Source organism: Ambystoma mexicanum, chromosome 2p (genome assembly GCF_040938575.1).
Source record: "Ambystoma mexicanum isolate Mex_15411 chromosome 2p, UKY_AmexF1_1, whole genome shotgun sequence".
Taxonomy (NCBI): Eukaryota; Metazoa; Chordata; class Amphibia; order Caudata; family Ambystomatidae; genus Ambystoma; species Ambystoma mexicanum.
Window position 1 is genome coordinate 413,105,688 of NC_090923.1, and position 23,658 is coordinate 413,129,345.

Consider the following 23,658-nt stretch of genomic DNA (forward strand, 5'->3'; position numbering starts at 1 on the left):
ATCATGTTGCCCGAAAAATAATATCACTTTGTGTGGGATGACATGAGCATAGAAAGGATGTGCTTTGTCTTACTAAGCCCTAAGGCATGTAGGAGCCATTGGCAGCTGCTACAAAGGCCATTTCTAAATGTCCTGGATGCAGCCACTTGCTACCACCTCTTCCAACTTCTCCAGAATTCACCTCCCCTGTGGGGGTTGTCATCACATTCCTGGATGCATAAAGGGGCTTCTTGGAGACCAGCATACTCCAGCTGAATCCCTTGCTTAGTGTCCTTTGTCCATTGCTCTACATGTCCATTGAGAAGTTCCATTTTTGTCCTTAGACTGGTTTAGTGCAATCCTTACTAAACCTAGCTTTACAACACTGATACTGACGTGCTGAAAAAGTAATAGTATTTACTAGTGGCCCATCAAAAGGCATGCTCAAAAGCTTCAGTGATACTCCCTGGCACATTAGGATGTTGAGATATTCCTGAATGTGGCAGTGTTTGACAATGGAGTGGCAATAGCGAGCAACCGTGATTGTAAAGTAGCAAGGAATTTTGAGGTGGTGGTAGAGACTGGTGTGGATATGCTTGTACGTGATAGAGTGGGAAAGGAGCACTGGTGTTGCTGTCCTGAGATTGCAAAATGGTGCATCACCCTCCTCCCCCTCATATGGGCCTCTAGAGATACAGTTCCCAAGATGTTCCCAGCCTCCCCTCAGCACACACATTACTTACACATATTGCAAGTGGCAACACACAGTCGTTCTTTGTCCGCATGTAGATTTGTTTGGTGGGTTGAGATGGGACCTACGCTCGCCTTTTTGTGCTTCTTTAGTTTTGTTGGGTTCCCTGTCCTTGACTCCAGTGAATATGATCGTCTTCCCCTTCAGCTTCTTATACGATGGACTGGAACTCCTCTACTGCTACATGATCAAGCTACAATGCATGTATGTGCGCTACTGTTGAGTGTGCTATACAGTGCACATCATATGACAGGTATGGATGCACTTCATGTGATTGGCAGGTATACTGACACTATGCAGATTGCATGAGCATATGCATATCATAGTGCATATGATACCTGCTGTGGCTGGTCTGAAATACCTACCAGCTGCATTCTTCTCTCTGCACCTACACCTGCCATTTTTGGGAATCATGAGCCTAATAACTCTTGACTGTCCTCCTGGTAAAAAAGGCTAGCCCTCTAAATGGAATGAGATGTTCCGATAATAGACAGTGAAGAGACACACAACAGTTCAGCAGTTTATGAACACATGCGTTCTCAATGCAAGCTTTATATATTTATGGGTGGGTCTGCATACAGGATACAAAAGAAAATTACGTTTATAGGGATCTCAAGAGACATACGATCACATCTGAACATGTAATCCTCCAGTGCAGAGCCATACCAGCCAACATACAAGCACTGCATTCGTAGTTAGTTCATCTATGACTTTTTTGATAATCTCCTGATCTTCGATCAGACATAGCAGACAAGTATAGCTCTATGTTTTTCGTTAATCCTATTGCAATATATGGGCTATATACGCCTATAGATTATGTATTCCCAGCTTTTATTAGGGCTCTTAAAAACGGCAAATGTTTCTTGGATATTGCCTGTTATTAAATAAATTACATCGCCATAGACATATGAGGTTCTGTCTCACAAATGTTACTGCAACCAAACCGTTTCATTCGCTATCAATTGAGCCAACAGATCATTTAATCATCTTTATAACAATAGGGCTTCTGGCTTCATTCATATTGAAAAGCACAATTTTGTTCTGGCTGAGTTACTTTTCTACCCTACATAAGTCATACCAAATTCCAGATATAGTAGGTAACTTGCCTTACTCTTTATTGGGGGACCTCGAGGAGGATATTAGGAATGAATCTACTTATAGTCATTTTCATGGTCATAGACTTTCATACTCCAAACTCTGCTACAATATACCACTACGCTCAGTCCTTTTGTTTTAGACATTGCCAACACCAACTCTGGGTGAGGCTCAATACAATGCCTATATATCAGGGGATGCTGGCATTTATTTGTGCAGCTTGCCATTCTGTTTTGCCTGTGTAGATGTGCAAACTTATAACCTAGTCCTAAACTTCAAAACCTCACCCTTTTCACTGTAAGCAGCGCTACAGATACGATTTGCAAGTGGGAGTATTGCACTCCCTACTTTCTGAAGTTGGGAGTAAAATGATTTTTTAGGGAGTCAAAATGTAAGTCCAATTCCCAACAGGAGTTATTTATAAGAGAGTAAAAATATGTTTTTAACCGGAAAAAGGAAATTATTTCATAATAATTATTTCTTTGCATCTAATTATTCATACACATTGAAATATATGTGTTTACCTATTCTAAATAGGCAGTAATAATAGTAGTTTCTTCCTGTGGTACAACGTGAACTACTTGTCCAAACCTATCCATTGAGCTGTGTGGGTGAGAGCAGGGGCACAATGTTCTATGTGTCCTATTTTTTGTTGGGAGTATTTTTACTCCCTATTTTTATTTGTTGGGTGTATTTGCCTATTTATAGGGTGTAAAAGTGGCCGATGCACCCCTTATCTGTAGGGCTGCCTGTAACACAATATTTTACATTTTCTGGTGCCCATAAACATGATACAGAACATTCCTGTATTATGATTAACCTTTATAAATGAGATAACATTATTATAGGCTGTCACTACTTTATTAACCCACACCCTATGCCTGTATTATGATTAACCTTTATAAATGAGATAACATTATTATGGGCTGTCACTCTTTATTATCCCACACACCTTTGCCGGCCCAGAAACCATTTCCAGGCTCTCCATGAGTAGATCTAATGGGATTGCTTCTAGACCTGGTGCTTTTCAGACCTTCTGTGTAGAAATTATTTCAAATTCCCTATAGTGCGAATGAGTTGGCCCGGTCCTTCAGACTATTCTGGCAGTCGTATGCAGGGAGTTGCTTTATTTCCTTTATTTAATGCGTTGACCCATTCATTAGGTGGTATTGAAACACAGATGGCATCTTGGTTCCTATTATTTCTGGTGCCGTGTGCTATTCAGGACCAGAACACAATATTACCCTTGTTGCTAGCGCTAGCTCCATAGATTGCCAGAGGCGATGGTCATACACCTGGTTATCTCTTTTTAATGGTCTAGGACTCTGGGACTTGTACTACTTGTAGGATCTATTTGGATACTCTGCATTATTTCCTATACCAGCTTCTTTTCTGTGGTTTTACTTTTGTACTCACTGTGCTAGTTACCAAATAATAAGCATTTGTAACCTGGGAATCAGAGCTGAAGATCATGACTCTTACTGCCTACGCTATTTCCAGGCATGTTATAAAAGAGTCTAAATCTAATTCTTAGGTTTGACTCCAATGTCTCCCTCATCACATAAGTGCCAGTGCAACCGTCTTAAGTTATTTATATTTAAGGTATTGTTAATTAAGAGCATGGGTAAGAAAACCTTCCTACCATCATCTGTCAATTGGTAAATATAGGCTGGCCTGGGACCGCAAAAGCTTGTGTCTTATATAGCCTGAAGTTAAATCTTTTTTTGACAGAACCTCAAATAAAGGTTAAAACGTTTGATGGTGTTCATCTCTGGAATTCCGTGTGGCTCAGACCAGCACAATTGGAATGATGCCATATGCCCACTACTGCACCAAAAGCTTTCAATATCAAATGCTTTCAATTTCAATATCAAACACGTGTGTACATGATATGACAGGAAAGGGAAGCCATAAACAGATTGTTCCCTGAAGTTTGGCCAATTCTGCCTGCAGTCATAAGAATTCAGGCAAACAATAGGCTGTGGAACTCAACAACATGTTCATCCTTTTTTTTGTGTATTTCTGGACCAGGCAATATATACTGCTTGTGTAACGTTGCATCTACTGGGCATGCAGAATGCTGTCTACGGGTGTGGAGTACTTGGAGTAAAGCAGGTGGAGGGCTTTTCAGCCGTGCTTAGATTGTGTGATGCCTGCCTATGCACGTAACCTATATCTTTAATTGCGCACTAGCACCCTGAGGGTGGCTGTTTTTACGGCACACTGGTCAAATGTAACGAATATGCAATGGAAAGTCTGTGGTAACCCAGAGGAATCGATTTGTCATTTTTTATTTGTTTGTCCCAGTAACCTGAGCTTGAGGAAATGCTATTTGCTGCCATTGTTTCACCTGAGGGGTATAAGGCAGCTTGATCTCACATTAGCCTATTCTAAGAGTACTATAGATTTGAATGCAGTACATTTTATTTCCAAATACTTGCATAGAGCCGGGATAAGAAGGTCAAAGTTGGTGAGCTGTGGATGAAATGTTTTTCTGGCACGTACAATACTTTTTAACTTATTATTGTCAGGTATTTTTTTTAATCTATGTATTACGTTATGCGGTTTTAAATGTTCAACTGTTATTATGATGTATTGTTGCTTTTATGGTTTTACGCTGAATAAATCTATGTATGAACAAATATACTGCTTACGCATGTACCTCTGGTGCTTTCTCATACATCAGAGGATCTAAAATACCCTCTAGGAGATTTAGTTCAATATGCGGAAACACATGCAACAGCTTACTAGCAAAAAGTTATTATCGCCTTTTAGACCATAGGAGGGGTCATTATTGTGGAATAATGACACACAACCAACTTATGGCCCAAGGTTAGGGAAAGGTAATTACCCCAAGCGACAATTACCCCTACCGAGGTCTATTAGGTTACTAGTGGTGGTAGCAATATATGTTTAGAAGTTTTGGTGGTGAAGTAGAAAATGTAGCATAAATAGTGAGTAAAGTAAATAGACGAACTAAGTTAATAGCAGGATTGTCTTAAAAATGTAATTTAATTGCAAATTTGGTAAAACATGAGCAGGTTTATCATCAGAGGTCATGCAAAAGTAAACAACGGGAAATTGAAAGCATGTTCACATAGTTTAGCTGTCTCTTTTAGTGAGTTAACTTACAAAGTGCAACAAAAAAATAACTATTGAAAAAGGAAGTGTCTTGTTGAAAGAAATATGGCCTGGAAATTGCATTGTTGTTTCCCGGTCTGCTTTTGAAGACAGAATGTTCAGAATGCAGTCAATACCAGTAGTCATTGAATGCTTTCTAAACATTATGATTGGCTGAGAGGAGGCCAATAAGGATGTCTATGTGCTAATAATCGTAACACAATCCCTTTGTTACAAAACAACATATGGCAGTAAATGGTGAAATGCCTGTGATTTCTACATGCACCTTTTCATAGAGTAATTTTGTTATATCAGGGTATTGTAAACAATATCACTGTATAAAGTGATGTAAAGTGTATAATGTTTACCAATTCTCTTACCTATTCTAGCTGGGCAGTTTCTTCATGATTTTTTATTTGTTTATTTGAAATATTATCTATCATATTGTGTTATTTTCTTGTCTTGGTTTTATATAGTTAATTTAAACCTATGGTGTAAATCAACAGAAAGTTGTGAATATTGATCATTTCCCTGGCTAGGCCATGTGCAGATCGAAAAACAATTGATCAAAATATTATTTCAGAAATGTTGCAATTTCATGTTTAGTTGTCAAATGTCCCAGATCTGAGCTACCCCCTGCTATTGGCTTTCTGCAATTGCAAAGCCATGATTAATTGAGCACAAATGCGTTTGATTCAGGTCGATTTCTGCTGGCAACACTTTGTTACATTGGCACTGCAATTCAAAGGTATTTGTATAGCTCATATTAGCAGCTCAAGCATTATCTTCTCTGCCTTCTCTATTTATTTTTTCAAAATTAGAGCAAATATTTGAGTTAAACTTGCCACGTCATTTGGAATATGTATGCACATTGTGCAAGGTCTGTAGTGTTGCACTGGGTTGTTGCCAATCCGTTTTTCAATTCTTTAATACCTAGGAATACGTTTTTGTCACTAGCACATTTTTCCCTGTATGGAGATTTTTGTGTGAAGTTAAATGTGAGGAGAGATAGATATTCCATGGGATGATCTGAAGTTACTTCCTTCTGACGGGGCGTGCGAGGGCAGAAGGGCTTGTCAGCTTCAAAAATGATTCCAGGGCAGAGCAGAACATGTATTTTCCAAAGTTTCTTTAGAGTAAGCCCAGAAAAGAAATTGTATTTGCGTTGTTATTAAGGGTGACTTTAACGTCTTTAAGCAAAACCTTCTAATGACCACCAACGTTGACTTCAAAGTGGCTCTCTGTTTACCATTCTAGCACCACCACACTTTCTGCACCACACCTTCCCTGTCCGCTCCTTGCCCCTAACCCTGGAACACACTCTGTCTACTCAAGACTGACAAACATCTTCACCTTTGTCTCTGGCACAAATACCATTCTGCCCCTACTGACTATTCTTAAAACGGTGCTCCTGAATTTCACCCTGGCTCTCAACATAGCCGAGTGTTACTACTTTACTAACCTCATCACCTCTCTCCCCTCCCATGCTCATTCTTTTTCATACAGCCTCTCAGGCAATGCTTTACCCAGTACATTTATCCTAAGATCTGTGAGACCCTCACAACCCTCCTCTTTTCACCCCCCCTTTTTCTCAGGATCTCTCCTCAAACCCGCCTCTGTAACTTCCTGCACCTACCCCACTGTGCTTGCTCCCATTTTCTGAACATCCAGCCTGTACCCCAGTGAATGTCTTTGCTCGACAGATCATTGAAGTGATTGCTCCCTTTAACTACTTCCACCCCTCCTCACTCACCAAACTCTCCCTCTCCTCAGGGACCTTCCCCAACTACTTTCAATACTGTTCTGCCTAACCTTAAGAGGCCCAATGCTAACCCAAATTGTAATGATAACAATTTCCCGGTCTCTATTCTATTACTGTAACATTCTGGCATGTGTGGTATTCAATAGGATCACACAATGGGCCTCATTACGACCCTGGCGCTAATGGGTTAACGGCGCCATAAAAGGCTGTGGCGCCGTTAACCCATTAGCGCCTGATTATGAGGTCCCTTTGCGGGACCCGACCATAACGGCTGGTCTACATCAGCCGTTAAAGTAGGGACCCGCAAAGGGACCTTGGTGCTAAGTACGGTACCGCAATTTGCGGTACCGTACTTAGCGCCTTCCCCATTCCCATAGAGCCCTATGGGGCGAAAATGGGAATGGAGAAAGGCCATGGTTCAATGGGGAATTACAGCCTCGCCAACCTTGGAATGGGGTGGTAATTCCCCATTGAACATTGGCGGACCCATTACAACACCGGCACCAACCATGGTGCTAATAGCGCCATGGTTTAGCGCTGGTGTTGTAATGAGGGCCACTATCTTGAATTGAACAGACATGGGCTTGTTGTACTCCACAGCAATGGCTCTCACATACATTTCCAAATTCCTCCTGACTTCCCATCTCACCAAATTCTCCTCTTGACAGCATTTTCTTATCAATTGTGTTAGGGGGCTCACCAGCTGAATCATGTTTTCTTGCCATGTTCCAGAGGTTTATTTTCACCATGTACACCAGTGGCATGACCCAAGTGAATAAAGCCGCTACAAACTTGATGCAAATAATGTACTAATCAATACTTGGCGTATGCTGTTGTACTAGTGACTTATCACAGGGCATTGCTCGTGGAGGTGGTACATCGCGTGCAATGCGGAATTCAGCTGGTGATGTGGAAAGCTGTGGTGCATCTTTTCTGTCCATTATGGATTCCTGCCACTGTGTGAGCAGCTGGATTTCAAGCAGATTCTCTTGGCCACACCACTGATGTCACCTAGAGGCTTGCAATGACTAAACAGGGTATGACTGTATGGGGGTGGATATGGGTGTAGCAATGCTAGTTGAGACAAGCAGACAGACGGATAGCAATCAATCAATATTAACTTTATTTCGGTTAATAGCTATAAAGGTACAAGACAATAAAACATACTTTAGAATATAACAATTGCACACATAATTCCTAAATAAATACAATACTCCAAAATGATAGCCATAAAAACTATTGGTAAATACATTATTATAATATTTCTAAAACAATTGTCCTTCAAGTCAGTGAAACCTCTTTAATTACATTTACTAGATATGTTCTCTCTTTTCCACCATGCCTTACCAAGATATCTCGAGACAGAAAGTATGGGGTCACTCGTATTTACCAATTTGCATATGTCTTCGGCATTAGACTGAGATAGTAAGCCCCTTTTTGCCAAACAAGATTGTAAAGTGTTCTTGAGGATGTCAGTGCTACATGTCTGGCAGAACTTTTGCTGTCCCTCTGGGTTTGACTTTTAAAGTATTAGCCCACATTTCCCTCTATGTGATCTATTTAATGTAGTCAATTAGTAACATTTTATTCGGGTTTCACCATCAACACTATTGATGTAACACATACAAAAGACAACTCAATTATAAAAGCATTCACGATTATACAGGATAGAGTATAAAAACATACAAATACGGACCTTACCTCACTAAAGTGCTTAGACATCTCAAGAGTGTAGCTTTCACATATTTATCTATGTCATAGTACATATTGACATAATTGCTCCTCTTTATCAAAGACATAGCATCAGCACAGTTGCTAATATTATTTCCAATAAACTGTGGCCTCCGAGTTTAAGATCTGATCATTTCATGTATGTCCCTAAAGAGAGCACATTTAAACAGATATAATAAAGATCTCCTACAGTCTGGTTAACTTGTCTCACATAATTTGGAAAGGTCACGTATTTGGCGTAATATTCTAGAAAAGATTCTTTACATGTAACCATTCGGCCATTTTCTGAAGTTGAAGAGCTTTAGCCTGGAGCACAGCTGTGAGTTAGATATAGGAGTGCTGTTCCATTATGCTTCTGCTTGTTGGGAGGCCCCACCCTAATGACCCAAAAAATACCATAACAACCTACCCTCAGCCGGAGAATGAGCAATCTCCAGCACTATGATGTTAATGTGTGGCTTCATTTTCAGACCAATCTGATTTGTCTAAACTGAATGATAGCAGGCACCCCCAATTCAAACCTAAGTGCATAGTGTGGGATGCCACGAGAAAGCCCATCTACCCTTCTAAGGAAACTATTTTGGATAAACTCCAAAGAAGAGCTAACAGCATTTCCCCAGACTTCGCTACCAAATAATATTACAGGTCGAACTTTAGCCTCAAAAAATGTTCAAACAACTATCGAAACTATTAACTCTGAAATTATGAATGAACCTAAATAGCTCCCTAATTTGAGTAGAAGTGTCTTCCAAATATGAGGGATCCAGTTCTTGTTTTTAGCAAGCAATAATAAGGCAATAAGCCTCTAGCCGGTGGGCCATTACTGCGTAAGGTAATGCCCCCGTGGCCCATAGTTAGGAAGGCCCCGGGGTATTATCTTACGCGGTAATGGTCTGCCGGTTCAGGCCTTATTGCCATTAGTACACCAGCCTGTTAGACTGGGGTACTAATAGTGGGTTTTCGGTTGCAAGACGTGTTGCATTTCGCAACTGTAAAAAAAAAATGCAATGGCCACGGCGGATTGGGAAACGTAGTCCATTCTCCTTTTCCGTGGCAACCATAGTAAACAAAGCAAATGGCCTCCATGGAAGGGGAGAAGGGACTATGTGAAGTCCCTTTTCCATTTCCATAGTGGCCTGAGTAAGAAAAAAAAATAAAGACTGTTGCGTTTTACCGTGTGATTTGGCTCGCAAATGCACCAATCGGTGCGTTTGTTACATTTATAACAACCCTCACCGGGTACTAATCCTGAATAAGGATATTAATTAACCAGCTCTACATTTTCATTTTCATTTTACATTTTTTACAAAGTTCTTGGCACATTTGTTTCAGCCCTCCCTGTTTTAAATCAAGCAGGGTGGTGTAATTAGAGAAAAGCACAGAACTAAATTGATTGCCATATGCAGGCAGAGGATTAACTCTACCAGTTGACCTACTCTGGTGAAAATCACAAAATAATGAGATAAATGGTGTTCATGCTCTAAGTGGTTGAGCACTGGGGCCTGTACAACAGATCTAAATTCTGAAATGTGAATGAAGTGCTTGATTCCTTGCAGTAGTGAGGGCTGGCACCCTGCTGTTTGTGTATTTTTGATGAAGTGTGGTTTGAAGAAGAAGTCACAATCAATGTGAATCCAAGTGACTTTGCACTCTGGGGGAGTTGGTGGAAGAAACCATTGAGATCTGTATCTGTCAGCCAGTTTTGAAATTCGGTACGTTTGGTTGTGCCTCCAATTTGGAGGAAGCATATTTTGGTTGTAGTGAGTTTCAGGTAGGTACTTGACACCCATACTTAGCTGGTGGATAGGCAGTTGTTAAAGGTAGTTTTGTCCATAGGTATAGCTTTTTGAGGGACGTCGCTCACTAGTTCACTGGGAGGGACAATGCCTCAGATGTGGAAATCACTACCTTTGCAGTTCCTCAGGGGGCATGTCTCTCTCCCCTGCTTTTCAACATATACATTATCCCATTTTGCATGGACCTGGAGAACCTGGACTTATTTTTCTGTAACTGTGCAGATGATTTCCAGCTGGCACTTGAGATCAGTGAGGACTATGAAAAAGATAAACAGAAGTTGGATTTGGTCTATCAGACCATAAAAGTATGGATGACCACAAACTGGTTATGCCTCAATGCAACTAAGACCGAGCTCATGCTTTATGGACCCAGGCAGGCTAGAGATAAAATGAGTCAATCGGATGTCAGCTTTATGATTGACGGCAGCCAGATCACCATGGTACACAAGGTAAAGACCTTAGGTACATATCTAGAGGCTAGTTTGGACAGCAGTGCTCATTTCAAAGCAATTGTGAAGAACACCAACTATCACCTAAAGGTGTTATGACAGGTCGCCCCGTTAGTCGCCCCGTTAGTCTCTAAAGAAAACCGTGCAAAGTTAGTCAGATTTGTGATATCCCCACGGGTAGATTACTGCAATGCCCTCTTAGGGGGAGCAAATAAGACAGATATTCAAACACTGCAAAAAATTTAGAACGCTGCAGTAAGTATTATATATCAGATGAATCGTTTTGAATCCACATCTGCAGCACAGGGGGACCTGCATTGGCTGCCTGTCTCAGCTAGAATTCAGTTCAAGCAGTTGACAATTTGCATAAATGCGTCTTTGGTAGTGCTCCAGCTGAACATTTACTGTCCAAAAAGATAGGCTCGATCTACAAAGGCCTCCTTTTTACAAGCAGATCGTATTAATAGAGCGCATGGAAACGGCCATGCCTTTCATGTACAAGCAGCCCGGGCTTGGAATGCATTACCCGAACATTTGCGTGAACAGGAAAACCATCTGACTTTCAGAAAACAGCTGAAGACCTACTGTTTGAGTAACTGCGAAATGAGCGTATCTTGTTGTCTATGTTTCTGTTGAGAGCGCCAGGATGCCTTCAGGCTTTGGCTCAATATAAATGTGTTAACATAACATAACATAACATAAAATAACATATCATCAGCATAATGCTGGATTCTGATGTTCAATATGCACATGAGTGCCCCAAGTGGCTCGATGAAGAGACTGAAGATGACAGGGAAAGAAAGGCACCTTTTGGGACTCTATAGCTCATCATGCATTGTTGAGATCTACAGGCACCCGTTTCAATGATCTGGTGTCTGTTGGTGAATAAGATGCCAAACTTCAAAGAACTGTGGCATCAGATCCCATGTTGGAAGACAAGTTTGTGAGTAGTTCTTTATAGTAGAGCCCGTAGAATATGACAGAAGGGTTACAAGGAACCAGGAAGCATTGATTGTCATTGTGCATGATGACAAGTGCCTCATTAATGCTGGTGTCGAATACATGGTTAATATATGGTCTCTTGACTAAATGGGAATCGCTGATCTAACAACCCCTATTATCCAGTCCGACCCCACAATTGTGGGACAATGAACAGGCTGGGTTTCATGGTTAAAACTCAAATTTATTTAAATGAGCAAGGTCAAAGGTGGCCTGCTTATTTTATGCAGGGGAAATAAACACAAGACGTCAGCTATACCTTTCATGGGTGTATTTACCCACTTGTCCTGCTTGTGGTAATCTCACTTCATATAATATATGCATTCAGTCACACAACAGAACTATCAATAATATTTCTAGCAATTCTAATCCTAAATAATAACTGGCTACTTCTAAGCAGCACTTTATTCTGTTCATCATGCCGCTTGTCATCCATAATAAAAGCTCTTTTCAGTTAATCTTTACATTAAATCGGCTTCAATCAATAGATAATCAGTCGAACACATGTTATTTTCTCCTGTATCAAAATAATGGTACCAGAGAGAAGTTACAAAGAAAAATGATATTTTATTGTTTAAGCGCAGACCTACCTCGAGAGCAGCATAGTGCTTTACAAGGTTTAGGTAGTCAGCAATTGGGCTGGCATCTTTTAACAGTAGCACAGTACTATGAGGTGCATTCTGTGCATCCATTGGGATTAGTCCATGTAGAAAAAGCCACGTTTTAAGAGATTTGCAAAATTGGAGAATTGTGGGATATTGCCAGTTGATACTGGGATTGAGTTCCAGAGGTTGAGTGCATGACAAGAAAAGGATTGTTTGCGGGTTCTCTCTTTGCAGACTAGTTGTAATTCGAGCCATTTTGTCGATTTGCTGCACAAAGCAAAGGTGCCACCAGATATGTGGAGCTTACCTGCCGGGTACACTGGTGTGCTACTCGTAACTGCTTTGTAGATGATACATGCACTGTTGAATAGTATCCTAGCCTGCAGAGGAAGCCAATCGAGTTTGCGTAGGATGAGGGTGATTCAGACACATTTCCTTGAACCCGTTGCTTGCTTTTAGAGGATTCAATTGAGTGGCTGGGAATCCTGACAGAAGGGCATTTCCCCCATCAAGGTGCAAGACCACAAGGGCCTGCACTATGTTCTGTGCTGGGATGAAGGGTTTGATTTTGTGAAGGTTTTGATTTTGCGAGATTTAGAGCCAGACTGTTTGGGGCTTCTTGGCTATGTGTTTCTGGAAGGGCACACTGCTGTCAATGGTGAAGCCTAAAGATTTTGCTGAATCTTAGAGTTGCGGATGAAATCCTTCTAGGCACCTGTTATTTGGCCATTTTTGGAAAAGTTGGATGTTTACTGAAGGCATGGATGAGGAGAGGGAGCGAGAGTATGATTTGGAGTTCGTTTGTAAACCTATGAAGGCCCGTTCAGACGCTGTGCCTTGAAAGAAAAACTGAAAATGAGTATATAAACTCCCCAAATGTTTCCAAATGAAGCCCTTAGAATGATTGCTAAGTCCCTGGGGTGCTTGGGAATTGGCAGCTTGGTGTTAGGGGGCACTCATTGCGAATAGAATAATTGTAACATGTTGTGTGAAAAGCAACGGTGCTTCCCATTATGGAGCTTATTCAGAATGTGGTGAAAAACCACCAAAAGTTTGCCAACATACCCTTCTGCCATCAACTGATATGAATTGACAGTATACTGCTGGATCATGACCTTTGCGCTGGCATGGTGGTATCACAGCATGAACAATGACAGCGGAGTCGTGTCTGACTGCGGACACACCGACACAAATGACATAAGTCTGCCACTGCTGACAGAAGAGGCGGCAGTCAGACCGCCGGCAGAAGTCATGTCATACCTTTTCCAGCGAAGGTCAGACCACCAGTGGAGGCGATGTCAAACCCTTTCCGGCGGCGATCAGATACAACCACAAGCATTGCTACCACAACCACTGCTTCAGGTTCACAGCAAGTCTGTGCAGTAGAAGAGAAGAGTTTGAAATAGCCCATCAAGGCACATTCCAAACGGCAGAAATGGCTGGTGCAAGGGCCCTACTTTTCACTAACACAGAATTGCAAGCGCTGGCAGACAACATGGCACCAGCAGTGAAATGGCTCCCTGGCGCAAGATGCACATCTCAAGTGGCAGTGAGAAGAGATACATGTGGATAGGATTCATCATTGCTGTCAGTGCTGTGTCCATTGTGCCATGACAGAAGGAAGACCTACTTTAGAGGTGGAAGGTGGAATGACCTCAAGCGTGCCATGTGCAAGAAAATATCATGGGAAGCTAAGGACAGTGCTGTTGAGGGGAGACCTGGGACAATGGGTCTCTTCAGGGGATGGGCGGAGCGGCACAAATGCAGCAGTTACGCTATTACCGCAGCATTACCGCTGCACCCATTCCTTAGTTTGGGCGGAAAGTAGGAGGTTTACCTGCAGCTTTTTGCTGAAGGTAAAACTCTCCACGTTCCACCCATTTATGGTGCTATTACCACGGCACTAATACCGCTGGTGGTAATAGCGCCATTACGGCCTCATAGAGTCCTAAAAATGGGGAGTAACAGCCTTACCACAACTCGGGATCTGGCACTAATAGCAATGAAAGTTGCAGTAATTCTATTTGTGTTGGCTGTATCCCAGCACATTTACTGCCAGGATACTGCCAAGACTGTGATGAGTCCCAATATGTTGGATATTAATGTCTACTTAAATGGCACCATCTTGCTCTAGGGCCCTCAGGCCAATCTCCTCCTTTTTGATAGATGCTTCCCATGCCTTATCAACTTCCGTTGTTCTCCTGCTATCCCTACTTTCCCTCTCTGACTCCTCGGCCGTCTTCTTCCTTTGCCACCTCTCCGGCACCCTCCACTTCTTCTTTGGCCACCCTGCTGCCACCTTCATCCGCCACCTCTCTGACTAACCTTCCATCTCTTCCTTCTTCCTCTACCCATTCTTGGGCACTTCCAACACTTCTGGTGGGCGTACCACTGGCCTGTACCCATCCACGGAAGTCCTACAAAGGTGGCAACATGTTCCACATCGCTACTCTCAACTCTTGCTCCACTGTCAAACATTCCTCTGACATCTGCCATCTCCTGGAAGAGCTAGATTTGGATGTACTCGATCTCACCGCGACCTGGTGCACAGCCAGCTCTGTCAAAAGTTTTGACACTCCCTCCCGATGGCTACATGTTCCTCTCTGAACCCAGAACCAACTGTCCCCGGCGGGGGTGTAATCCTGATTTTCCCAGAGTGGATCCCTGCTTCTGTCATTCTAAGCAGGACTATCTCTCCTGGCCTCTCTCTCACTGTGGCTGCTATCTACAGGCTGCCTGGCCAGGTCGCTCTCTTCCTCTCTGAGTGGGCTGACCTCTCCTCCTTGCTCCTTTCCTCTACCCCTCAACTTATTCTCCTTGGAGACCTGAACATCCACCTGGATGCTCCTAGCCCCTCTTCGGGGTTCTTTCGCAACCTCTGCAACACTCTCTTTCTATTCTTCCCTCTGGCCTGACTCAATCTACAGGGCACACCCTGGATGTCCTGATCCCTTCAAACCTCCCCCGCTCTAACCCTCTCACCACTCCTCTCTCTTAAAGTGACTACTTCTGTCCTCCCACCTCTCTCTCTACCCCTCAAGTCAAGCCGACCCCAGCACTGCCACCCACCTTCTCAGTGATCCGGCCCATGAAGCGTGTGTCAGTTGAGGCTTTCGCTGCTACTTTCTCTCCTCCTCCTACACCTTTTGACTCACACTCTGACACAGCCCTCTCTAACCTTCATCTCTCTATTTCTAACACTCTTGACGTCCTTTCCCCTATCATGATGATCCGTTTGAAGCCCACATCCAAGTGCAACATTTGGTACGATTCCAACCTCACCATCCTGAAACGCAAGTGTAGGGTGGCTGAGAGGAAGTGGAGGGCATCAGGGGCACCCCTGACAAACTGCCTTGCCGCCTGCTCCAAAGGTAGTGCAGACTCTCTGTGCTCTCTAAGAGGAGAGCCTACATCCAAGCCTGTGTCTCTACGGCATCTAACAGCTTGGCTGAACTTTGCAAAATCTGCAAGGAGCTGGCCAATCCTGGTGCAGTCTCTACCTCTCCTGTTCCCTCCCATGTGCTCTGCACGGCCCTGGCTACTCATTTCACCACTAAAACTCAGGACATCCTGTCCTCTCTCTCTTCGTCTACCTCCTCTTCCTCCTCCTCTACCACCCCTTGCTCCTCTCTGGCCATTTCTCCTCCTCCTTTCTCCTCCTTTCCCCTGTTCACCCCTGATAATGTTTCTAGACAAGTCTGATCTATGAAAGTCTCGTCAAAGTAGGTTCTCCCCTGCTCATCCAGAACCATCAAGGACCATATCAACACCCTCGCTCCAGCCTTGGACAATTTTTGTAATCACTCTTTTGCCACTGGAACCTTCCCCTCCCTGTTAAATACTCTCTTGTGCAACCCCTTCTAAAGAAGCTCTCTGCTGATCCCGCCTCTCCAGCTAGCTATCGGCCTTTCTCCATCAGTCCTTTCCTGGGCAAACTCCTGGAAAAGCTGGCCATCTCTCAGCTAAATTTGCAAACTGAATATGTTGGTTGTCTCCACGAACACCAGTCTGTCTTCAGAGCTGCTAAAAGCACGGAAACTGATCTGCTGAACACCTGTGAAGACTTGCTCTCTAATCCTGACTCTAACCTTCCTTCTGTCCTCATTCTCCTCGATCTATCCTCTACTTTTGACACTGTCAACCATGCCATCCTGCTCAATCACCTCCTGGGTGTCATTGTTCAGGCCCAGGCCTGCTTGATCTCCTTTCTCAATGACCGACCCTCCCAGGTCCAACTTGGGTCTTTCCTCTCTTCTATCTCTCTATTTGTAGTGTTCCTCCGGGGCCTAAACTTCTCCCTGGCTTTTAAACCACTACCTGGCACCTCTTGCCCACTGCATCGCTACATTCTGCTCTAACTGTCAGTGTTATGCAAATGACACCCAGCTCTTCTTCAGGCTCCCCTAAGCCACCTCTGATCCTTCTCTCATACCAGACTATTTGTCCGCAATTCAGGAATGGTGTGCCGCCAATGATCTCTGCTTTAATGCCAGTAAGACTGAGATCCTCCTCATCGGAACACCTACTCCCTCCGTTCCTCTCTCTCTCTCTCTCTCTCTCTCTGGCGGCCCACCCTGGGCCCTCTTCCTGCTCCTTCCTGTGGGGCCAAGAATCTTGGTGTCATCTTTGACTCTACCCTCTCCTTCTCTCCTCACATCTCTGACATCTCTAAGAAGTCACATTATCAGCTGCACGTCCTCAGAGGTATTCTGCCTTTTCTCACTTTCCCCCAGAAGCTCACTGTCTCCAGAGCCGTGGTCCTCTCTAGGTTGGACTATTGCAACAGCCTCTTTCTAAATCTGCCTGTCTCTACACTTCAACATTTACTAATTATCCAGAACAGAACTGCAAAACATGTTCTTGGCCTCAAGCCCAGGGATCATATCTCTCCAGCTCTGAAATCTCTCCACTGGCTCCCTGTGGCCGCAAGGATCAATCTCAAGACTCTTTGCATCGTCCACAAGGCTTTCTGGGGCCTGGGACCGCACTACCTCCAACGTTCTCATCCTAAACATGTTCCTTCTTGAGCCCTCCGCTCATCCACCTCTGACTCTCTGAGGGCCAGATGCTTCTCCAAGCAGAGAGTGGGGGGTAGATCCCTTTCCCCGGCTGGGGCCTCCCTCTGGAACAGCCTCCCTGCCTCTCTCAAACTTGAACAGAACCACCTCCATTTCCAGAAGCAACTCAACACCTTCCTTTTCACTTACGCTTTCTCTCCTCCTCTCCATTACTGAAGCCCCTGACTGCTCTGCACACTGGTCACCTGAACACCCACTGAAACTCGGGCCCTGGTTCCTGCATGTCCAGTTGCCCTTGCACTGCCACCGGGCTCCCCCAGCACTTAAGGATCTGTATCTGCAACCCTACAGTTCCTTGTCTCTCTGCACTTATGAGCCACCCTCCGATAGCACTTACTGAGTTGCCCTTCTGCCTACTCCCTTAACCCCCACTGCACTTCACCCCTCCCGCCTCCCCGCACTTGCGCGATCTGAATTTCACAAGCCCTAGTAAGATCGTTGTTTTGTACTCCTTCTGCCCCCCCCCCCCTACTTGTCTTATCGTGCCTAGAAACTCTTGTATACAGGCACGTTATAAATGACATATCATATCATAAAAGGGCACACAAACACATAGGCTAGTATTGTCTTCAATTTTAATGTTTTCCTGGCTTGTGTTTGGCGTGGGTTCTCGTTAGCTTTCAGTGCATTGTTCCAATGTGACAAGACACCTCTTTAGATGATTGCAGATTATTTTATTTTCTTAATGTTTTTAACACTTCTGGACATGGATTTAGAGTTTAGTTCCAAATGTTCTTGATGTTTGGCAAACTCTGAGGCATTTGTCAGGTGTTGTCTGTCATGGAAACAAGTTACTGGTGAAAATGTTAACGGATGAAATGATGCATTGTTTTAGTTATTCTCACTTTTCATTGAGGCTGTCTCTATGTCTTGTGTAAGTTCTGTCTACTATACACAAGGCAACACTTATTCACTTGCTTTGACAGTGGAATAGCTTTCTGTTCAGTTAAATCATATGTGTCACACTTGAAGAAACATTGCAACTTTTCCACGCCTCTTAGATTAGTTGATTGTTTTTGGGTTGAATTTATGGTGACAGTGATGGTCTTAATGTTGCAGTAGGTTATGTTGGACCATCATTTCATTTAGGTGGGCCATAAATGTCTTTTTAATGATCTTGCCAATGAAGGGTAAATGGGTAATGGGGCAGTCATTTTCTAAGTCATCCAGGTCGAGTGTGGTTTTTTATATAGTAAAGGTAGGATCTGGTCAGTTTCCAGTGCGTCAAAGGAAGATATCTTAAAAGAGTGAGGCATTGATATTGTGGAGGAAAGGAGTGTTAGCATTTCCTATGATGTTCTTCTGGATGACATTTTCCTTGTGCGGGATGTTTTTCAATGAGCATTGAGGTGTTAGTTTCCCTCGATCAGAGGGTTTAGTGTTCTGGATCTTTATAGGTATGGCTACGTAGTCTGTCCAGTTGAGTTCAATAGGTGGGAGGCAGTTGAAGTCCCGAGATGAAGTGAATACTAGGACGACTGTTAGGCCCCTGGTGAACCTCTTTGACATGATGAATGCTGTCAAGGACAAGAATGTGCATGATGTGGCAAGCGGTGGCGGAATGCCATGCTTCCCTTATGAAGAGAGTCTCAAGGTTGTGTGTATTGATGATGTCAGCAATGTCTGCCAATTGGAATAGAAGGGAGTGAGCACTGATGGACATGTGTCTGCTTGGGTGGAGTAGGCTGGGTGGCTTTAAATGGGATGATGATGTGTATGGATTAGAGGTGTAATAGTTCTGTTAATCCTTTGGTGTATGTTGAGTGTTTGCGTGTGAGATTTATGCTGGGGGCGGGCAGAGGGATACAAGGATTGAAGCACATGATGGTAGGTTTATGTGGGGTATGTTGTGCAAGGGTTCTGCCCATTGTCCCTTGTAAGGCCCTAGGAGGACCAAACAGGCATTGTTCTGATTGAAGGTCATATCGACGTCACCCTTCACTTCATCACCCTTGGGTGAGAGACACCCAAAGGAGGAGGTTTAAGAGCAGGAACGGAGTGGGGAGAAACAGCACAGAAGGCTGGAGGTGGGTGGGGGAAAAGACATTAAAATGGCCAACATCAGGAAGGGAGTAGGTAGGAACACCACAGAGGGCTGGAGACATGTTGGGATGAATAAAGAGAAAAGAATGGCCAAAAAGTGGGAAGATAACGGGGAGCAAGAGCACAGAGCACAAAAGGCTGAAAGCAGGTTGGAGAAAGGAAGAGAACACATGTGTAGAGGTAAGGAGGGAGCGGTAAGGAACAGCACAGCTGGATGGAGGTGGGTCGGGGTAAACAAGAGAAAAAAGGCAAACAAGCAGGAAGGGAATGTGGAACACCATTACAAGGGCCTACACAATGGTAAGGGAGTTTAGAGAACCAGCACTGGAGCAGGAGGTGGGTGGGGGATGTAATATCTTACTGTATAGGTGCTGTTAAAGGTAGCCATACCAAGGTAATCATGAGCATGAGCAGAGATAGAATGTGGAACATGGAATGTGAAGGGAAAACGCTTGGTAGGAATGTTTAGCAATCATTACAGTTTTGTTGCTGATAGAGCTGGTGGGCAAAGCTGCATACTCAATAAAGTATCCTTATTTCTATAATGATGTAAATTTACATCATTTCATTGTTGGCGAGAATGGGATCAGGATGGCAGCCCACCGAGTAGCCATCCAAGTTTTAATACTGCGTTCTGAATTGGGCTGTGCTGATCTTCTATCAAGAAATCCTGTGTAGTACCAAGGGGAATGAAGAAAAGGATATGAGAGCGAAGAGCATTTTATAGACTGACACGACCTGTTACAGTGTCTTCCAGCTTATAAACTGTGGCTGGACATCGGACGGTTGAACAAGGACATCAATTCTACAAAATCAGAAGTAAGCCATATCTGCTAACTAAACTTTTCGAAGTGACTGAATTTTACTATAGCACGCGCCCTACTACATGCCCCTAAGCTAAACTGCTGAAGAGTCATTTTATTTAATGAGCTATAGAAAGCAGACCTTCCCTGAAACAGAAATTTAAGTTATTAAAAAAGATTGAATACATTACAGCAGTCACATTAAACCCATAAACAACAGTGTGTACCAACGGTACCCAAAGTTGTTGCATACACACAGTACACATTACAATACAGCGCTGTATCAAGCTGTCAGTAAATCCATTTTCAGAGGTGACAAACCAAAACAACAACTGTGTGTATCAAGTGTGCCCAGCAGTCGTTGTATATATACAGTGCAGCAGTTGTTGCATATACACAGTGCAAGTACTGCAATTCAATTACACGAAACATGAAAGTCATAAATTATACACTGTTTTCCATACTAAGTGATCACTGACAATCACGCCACAACAATGCAAGGGATTCCTCCTCCGCATTACTTCTTTGACACAAAAGGGGATCCTATTTTGCCATGGAAACGAGGGAAGAAGCGTTTTGAACACTATGGGCCTCATTACAACCTTGGTGCTAAGTGCACCAACTTTACCACCATGGTGTAAACTCCGTTTACACCATGGTGGATGGCGGATTTACCGCCCCATTCCAAGGTGAGTGGGGCGGTAAATCCCCATTTCCCATTTTCCCTTCCCCATTCCCATTTTTGCCCCATAGGGCATAATGGGAGTGGGGAAGGCGCTAATTACGCCGCCGTAAATTACGGCGGCGTAATTAGCACCATGGCAGGTTAGCGCCATGGATTTTAACGCCTGCTAAAAGGCGGCGTTAACCCTTAACGCCTGAGTTGTAATGAGGCCCTATGTGCTTGCTGCCCATGATCTAAATTTTGCCAATGAGAGAAACAAATGCTTACTCATACATTGTTTAGGCAATTATGGACAAGACCAATTTGAGAATCTTCCATCTCTGTCAGATGAACAAGCAGCAGGACTCACAGAATATGAAAAATGTGTAAAAATGTTGGATTTACATTATGAAAAGTCAGTCAGCATTATCCTTGAAAGGTATAATTTTGGCAAACGGAAACAAGAACCTGGGGAAACAGTGGAACATCTTATTACTGCATTGCGAGGTTTAGCAACCTCATGTGAATTTGGAATCAATCTAGATGAAAGGTTACGAGACCAATTTATGCTGGAATGTGATGATGGTAAAGTAAGGGAGGCATTATGGTCCTAATCTAACCCGTCATTAGAAGAAGTTCTCAGAATTGCAAAGGAAGTAGAACACAGAAGCAAATGTGTAAAGGAGCTTGAAAAAAGAACAAAACATGACTTTAAGACACAAGAAGTGTCACCAGCACCAGAACTGTTACTGGTCAAAATAAGAATAATGCAACCAGGAAAAAAAAACGATATGAGAAAAATCTGACATTTGTTAAAAAAAGACAACTAAATTAAAAGAAAAGAGTTTCAAGAGCGTAGAAGTTGTTACCGTTGTGATAGCATTCATCATTTAGCGAGCAGTGAAGGTTGTCCAGCAATCAAAGAGGTGTGCAAAAGATGCAATAGAAAGGGACATCTTACCAAATACTGCAAGACAAAGCAAGAAAACATAGAGTGTATTGATGATGAACCGTGCGAAAGTATGGAAGAATGAACTTTTTCCATTGAAGACTCAAACATAAATGAAATTGAGGATGATAATGCAGATCTAGAAAAGCTGATGGCAACAATAGAAATGAACGATGTAGATGTATGATGTAGAGCAGGCGGGCAAACCTGCATACTCAATAAAGTATCCGTATTTATAGAATGGTGTAAACCTACGTCATTTCAGTGGAAATAGAAACAAATGCCCATAAGTGGGCCAGTACCAGAGGCCATGTGGCATGTTGCTATTATGAATTACACAACTGTGAAACATACCCATGGATAACTTACTTCCAGAGAAGCAAAAATAGGTATTTCCAAGTTCATATCTCAGAGTTCTGGGTGTGTCGTGTAGACGTGTTAATGGGGAAAATATACAACCAGATGTGTAACTTGACACATATTCACCAAACTTTAAAGTAATCTAAGAATCTTGTGTGAGTATACTTAAGGCACACCTGAAAGCTGTAGGTGTAAGCTTTGGATGAGGTGAATTAATGTATATGCAAATGAAGGGGGTGTGTCGTATAGGAAAAGCTATAAGGATAACTATTTTGGAGTGTCTTAAACAAGTTTGTACATTATTTTTGTCAAATGTAAATTGTTTCCTGTCTGGCATGTGGTTAACTTCCTCCAGAGTGAGGTACACCAAGTCAGAAAACCAATTCCGAGAGTGAGACTTTCTTTTGAATCGGTATGACTTATACAGATTTATTGACGGTAGTAAGTTAGAACTTTTTGCTTTGTGAGTCTACAGTATTTTCGAGTGTAGGTTCCTCCACATAGTTAAATCTTCTGCCGCAGTGATCATCTGATGAAGCTGACTAGGTAACAGTGTAGCCAGACTCCCTTCGAGCCCTGTCCTGGTCAGTAATCTGAGGTCTCATTTGCCAAAGAATAGGTATAAGATAGGAATATCTATTATTGACCTCTTCACATCATGCCACCTATAGTGCTTTCTGGGTCATCCTCAGATCCATACTGGCCCCAATGAGGTTTTACCTTGATGGTAACTCGGTGGCCATATGGTACGGGCTTCAATTACAGCAGGTAATTTTGCCACTGTGTCTGTTTGTGCAGACATTCTTTCTACACACTCTTCTCCAATGTTGCAATGCTTCTGGATCTTTTCTCTCATGAAAATGGGAGGCTTTGCCACAGCAGATTTCGTCGCAGCAGATTTCATCAAGTTTTTTTAACTGATTTTGTTGAAAACATATGTGGGGGGTGGGTTAAGGCTAATAATTAATGTAGGGGCACTAAAGTGGGAGTGTGGGGGTCCCCCACATATATTTGCGGCAAAATCAATTCTCCCCAAACATATTCGAAGAAATCAATTGCGATGAAAAAAACTGGGCAAATCACAAGCCGCTCTCCCTATGCCACATGTGTTGCCAGGCTTTTACATATTGTTGCCTCCCGACCGCTCTCCGTTATTCCCACACTTGATCCTTCCTAGGACCAGCCCCATCACCATGCTACTCCCTACCAATTGTATCCATGGTAAAGTGGCAACACAGAGCAGGGATGTCTCGTTGCAATGCAGCAAAACAGTGTGCTAAGTTTGTCAGCGGCATTGTGAATTTGGAATGATGGCTGGCTAACTCCACACAAAAGCACTCATGATGAGTATGTTGGTAACAAGAAAGACGTGGTATTTTGTATACTGCCTACTTTTAAAATACCACCTAATTAGTTTGATCACCTGGATTATTTGCCACCTGGGGAACATAGACATGTGTAATTAAAATGCCAT

General features: G+C 43.1%; 1 protein-coding gene across 2 annotated transcripts in view; it reads left to right on the forward strand.

The window, feature by feature from the left end:
• The window catches only part of FAM107A (family with sequence similarity 107 member A), a 1,685,791-nt gene that overhangs the window by 1,334,512 nt on the left and 327,621 nt on the right, over positions 1 to 23,658 (forward strand). The gene's annotated exons all lie outside the window — the stretch shown is intronic.